Below are 5,000 nucleotides of genomic sequence, written 5' to 3'. Positions count from 1 at the left end.
AACCTATATCGTGCCTTAACCTAACCTATATCGTGCCTTAACCTAACCTATATCGTGCCTTAACCTAACCTAATTTGTGCCTTAACCTAACCTAATTTGTGCCTTAACCTAACCTAATTTGTGCCTTAACCTAACCTAATTTGTGCCTTAACCTAACCTAATTTGTGCCTTAACCTAACCTAATTTGTGCCTTAACCTAACCTAATTTGTGCCTTAACCTAACCTAATTTGTGCCGTAACCTAACCTAATTTGTGCCGTAACGTAACCCATGTTGTGCCGTAACGTAACCCATGTTGTGCCGTAACGTAACCCATGTTGTGCCGTAACGTAACCCATGTTGTGCCGTAACGTAACCCATGTTGTGCCGTAACGTAACCCATGTTGTGCCGTAACGTAACCCATGTTGTGCCGTAACCTAACCCATGTTGTGCCTTAACCTAACCCATGTTGTGCCTTAACCTAACCCATGTTGTGCCTTAACCTAACCCATGTTGTGCCTTAACCTAACCCATGTTGTGCCTTAACCTAACCCATGTTGTGCCTTAACCTAACCCACGTTGTGCCTTAACCTAACCTACGTTGTGCCTTAACCTAACCCATGTTGTGCCTTAACCTAACCCATGTTGTGCCTTAACCTAACCCATGTTGTGCCTTAACCTAACCCATGTTGTGCCTTAACCTAACCCATGTTGTGCCTTAACCTAACCCATGTTGTGCCTTAACCTAACCCATGTTGTGCCTTAACCTAACCCATGGTGTGCCTTAACCTAACCCATGTTGTGCCTTAACCTAACCCACGTTGTGCCTTAACCTAACCCACGTTGTGCCTTAACCTAACCCACGTTGTGCCTTAACCTAACCCACGTTGTGCCTTAACCTAACCCACGTTGTGCCTTAACCTAACCTACGTTGTGCCTTAACCTAACCCATGTTGTGCCTTAACCTAACCCATGTTGTGCCTTAACCTAACCCATGTTGTGCCTTAACCTAACCCATGTTGTGCCTTAACCTAACCCATGTTGTGCCTTAACCTAACCCATGGTGTGCCTTAACCTAACCCATGGTGTGCCTTAACCTAACCCATGGTGTGCCTTAACCTAACCCATGTTGTGCCTTAACCTAACCCATGTTGTGCCTTAACCTAACCCATGTTGTGCCTTAACCTAACCCATGTTGTGCCTTAACCTAACCCATGTTGTGCCTTAACCTAACCCATGTTGTGCCTTAACCTAACCCATGTTGTGCCTTAACCTAACCCATGTTGTGCCTTAACCTAACCCATGTTGTGCCTTAACCTAACCCATGTTGTGCCTTAACCTAACCCATGTTGTGCCTTAACCTAACCCATGTTGTGCCTTAACCTAACCCATGTTGTGCCTTAACCTAACCCATGTTGTGCCTTAACCTAACCCATGTTGTGCCTTAACCTAACCCATGTTGTGCCTTAACCTAACCCATGTTGTGCCTTAACCTAACCCATGTTGTGCCTTAACCTAACCCATGTTGTGCCTTAACCTAACCCATGTTGTGCCTTAACCTAACCCATGTTGTGCCTTAACCTAACCCATGTTGTGCCTTAACCTAACCCATGTTGTGCCTTAACCTAACCCATGTTGTGCCTTAACCTAACCCATGTTGTGCCTTAACCTAACCCATGTTGTGCCTTAACCTAACCCATGTTGTGCCTTAACCTAACCCATGTTGTGCCTTAACCTAACCCATGTTGTGCCTTAACCTAACCCATGTTGTGCCTTAACCTAACCCATGTTGTGCCTTAACCTAACCCATGTTGTGCCTTAACCTAACCCATGTTGTGCCTTAACCTAACCCATGTTGTGCCTTAACCTAACCCATGTTGTGCCTTAACCTAACCCATGTTGTGCCTTAACCTAACCCATGTTGTGCCTTAACCTAACCCATGTTGTGCCTTAACCTAACCCATGTTGTGCCTTAACCTAACCCATGTTGTGCCTTAACGTAACCCATGTTGTGCCTTAACGTAACCCATGTTGTGCCTTAACCTAACCTATAATGTGCCTTAACCTAACCTAAAGTGCGCCGTAACCTAAACTATATTGCGCCTTAACCTGACGCACGTTGTCGCTGAACCTGCTCTGTAATTGTTATGCAACCCGTTAAAGTAGTGTAGTGTTGCCTAACCGCAACCCTCGCAATATAGTTCGCTACTCGCACTGCCCGGTCCCCTGTGTATCGCGTCATGTTAAACACCTTGCAGGTGTTGCTGACTTTCCACATGCTCCTGCTATACACTGTAGTGTGGATAGCAGCAGGACGTACAGGCCCCCCCCCTTCCCCCCTGCCTTCGCAAGCTGGTCGGTGAGAAGTTTGCATGTTCAATGCCCTTCGCATGCCGACGTACTCAGCCTACGTTGTGGTACGGCCTGTCACCTGTCCGCCGATGTACGCAAAACCCACAAACTGTACTGCACATTGCTCCGTATGTACTGAATGATACATCGTGGCCCATGTGACCGTATGACGACAGCGCCTAGCAACGGCGGACCATACAGTCCAAATATTGTGCACGCAGCTACGTGTCGTCTCCCTATAAGAGCTGGATTGCAGTGTGGTACGCCATACAGACGTGTGGGAGGAACGGACGCCCTGGATGGCGATCAGCATGAGCAGTCTGTTGATGTAGTGGAGCGTGTATTCGGACGTAGTCGTCTCTTCTCACACACCGTGATAGCATGTTGCACCGCGTTCCACATCTGCGACATGCTGCAGAGGCGGGCTGACAGTCGTTCGCGCAATGGACACCGCATACGTACGGGGTCTACCTTCCACGTGTTCTCTAGGCGTGCACATGTTGTTGCGTCTATGTGGGCAGACGTAGTGTGTTGTGACACCTGACACAGGCATGCAATACTCGTTGCAAATGGCGATGGACGTGTACGTTTGCTGGTGACGTTACGCAAATGAACAACCGGTAACCCGTTGTGGTGCGGTTGTTCTCGCTAGAGGTGAATCAGTGTTGGCGACGATCGGTCGAGCTATTAACCGGTTGTTTCAGGGATACCCACCATGCCCACGAACGTGAAAGGGGACCCACCATGCCCACGAACGTGAAAGGGGATCTGGGTGTGAGGCGATACGCGGCGGTGGCTGGGTGGGACCGTCCCCGGCCGGTGAGGGGGGGCCGCCCGGCGTGCTGGCAGCGCGGTGCGTGGGCGCACGCGCTACAGCCGGCTGGTGGGGGCGGCCGGTGGCAGGCGCGCCGGCCGACGGACGCGGCAGGCGGCGCAGCTGCGCGCCGGCGCCCCCTGCTCGCGGCGCCTTGCGGCCAAAGTAGGTCCTCGCGGGCCCGGTGCGAAGCGCGGTGGCCATCTGCAGTGTGCTGGTCCGATTGAGGACTTTGTGCGCTGAGGATGCGCCGCCGCCCGGCGCTCGGCGCCGCGACGCCGTCTGCTGCTCGGTCGCCCCAGCGGTTCTCGCAGGTGGTTTGTATCGCAGCTGTGCGGACGTGTTGGCGCGTGCGCTGTGCTGGGAGAGTTCGCTTCGGCACCCAAGTAGGGCTTTTGTCCTTCTGTGGCGCTGGCGTTGGAGCTGCCGGTCACCGTAGGTGGCGCGTGTTGTCTCCCGCCGGCAATGCCACGACAGCACGCTCCCGGGCCTCTGTCGGCAGCGGCAAGCTCAGTTGGGAGCACGGGTGGTCGCACCTAAAGCGTCTACTCGCCTAACTCCGGGCGATTGCGCCTCTCTCGAACCCGACCAAGTACTTAGGACGGCGCTGCGCGCCGCCGGGACCTGAGAGGGTTTCGAGGTGTGTTGTGCAGGGGAGCTCAGCCTCCTCCTGTTTGCAGAATAATTGAGCGGACGCTTGCGTGTTCGCGCGGGCCCCCGGGACACACTCCCGGGCGGCCGGCTGCTCAGCTCTAGTTGACGCAGCTCCCTGGTTGATCCTGCCAGTAGTCATATGCTTGTCTCAAAGATTAAGCCATGCATGTCTCAGTACAAGCCGCATTAAGGTGAAACCGCGAATGGCTCATTAAATCAGTTATGGTTCCTTAGATCGTACCCACGTTACTTGGATAACTGTGGTAATTCTAGAGCTAATACATGCAAACAGAGTCCCGACCAGAGATGGAAGGGACGCTTTTATTAGATCAAAACCAATCGGTCGGCTCGTCCGGTCCGTTTGCCTTGGTGACTCTGAATAACTTAGGGCTGATCGCACGGTCCTCGTACCGGCGACGCATCTTTCAAATGTCTGCCTTATCAACTGTCGATGGTAGGTTCTGCGCCTACCATGGTTGTAACGGGTAACGGGGAATCAGGGTTCGATTCCGGAGAGGGAGCCTGAGAAACGGCTACCACATCCAAGGAAGGCAGCAGGCGCGCAAATTACCCACTCCCGGCACGGGGAGGTAGTGACGAAAAATAACGATACGGGACTCATCCGAGGCCCCGTAATCGGAATGAGTACACTTTAAATCCTTTAACGAGTATCTATTGGAGGGCAAGTCTGGTGCCAGCAGCCGCGGTAATTCCAGCTCCAATAGCGTATATTAAAGTTGTTGCGGTTAAAAAGCTCGTAGTTGGATTTGTGTCCCACGCTGTTGGTTCACCGCCCGTCGGTGTTTAACTGGCATGTATCGTGGGACGTCCTGCCGGTGGGGCGAGCCGAAGGCGTGCGACCGCCTCGTGCGTGCTCGTGCGTCCCGAGGCGGACCCCGTTGAAATCCTACCAGGGTGCTCTTTATTGAGTGTCTCGGTGGGCCGGCACGTTTACTTTGAACAAATTAGAGTGCTTAAAGCAGGCAAGCCCGCCTGAATACTGTGTGCATGGAATAATGGAATAGGACCTCGGTTCTATTTTGTTGGTTTTCGGAACCCGAGGTAATGATTAATAGGGACAGGCGGGGGCATTCGTATTGCGACGTTAGAGGTGAAATTCTTGGATCGTCGCAAGACGAACAGAAGCGAAAGCATTTGCCAAGTATGTTTTCATTAATCAAGAACGAAAGTTAGAGGTTCG

General features: G+C 52.3%; 1 non-coding gene across 1 annotated transcript in view; it reads left to right on the top strand.

Annotated features, from left to right (window-relative positions):
* Positions 1–3,911: 3,911 nt before the first annotated feature.
* Positions 3,912–5,000, top strand: part of LOC126435767 (small subunit ribosomal RNA) — a 1,909-nt gene continuing 820 nt past the window's right edge. The window contains exon 1 of the ribosomal RNA XR_007580181.1: positions 3,912–5,000. This exon is cut by the window's right edge and continues 820 nt beyond it. This is a non-coding gene — a ribosomal RNA (small subunit ribosomal RNA).

Source organism: Schistocerca serialis, unplaced genomic scaffold (assembly GCF_023864345.2).
Source record: "Schistocerca serialis cubense isolate TAMUIC-IGC-003099 unplaced genomic scaffold, iqSchSeri2.2 HiC_scaffold_1218, whole genome shotgun sequence".
Lineage (NCBI taxonomy): Eukaryota > Metazoa > Arthropoda > Insecta > Orthoptera > Acrididae > Schistocerca > Schistocerca serialis.
Note: the sequence above shows the minus strand (reverse complement) of the source record. Positions and strands in the feature narration are given on the sequence as shown.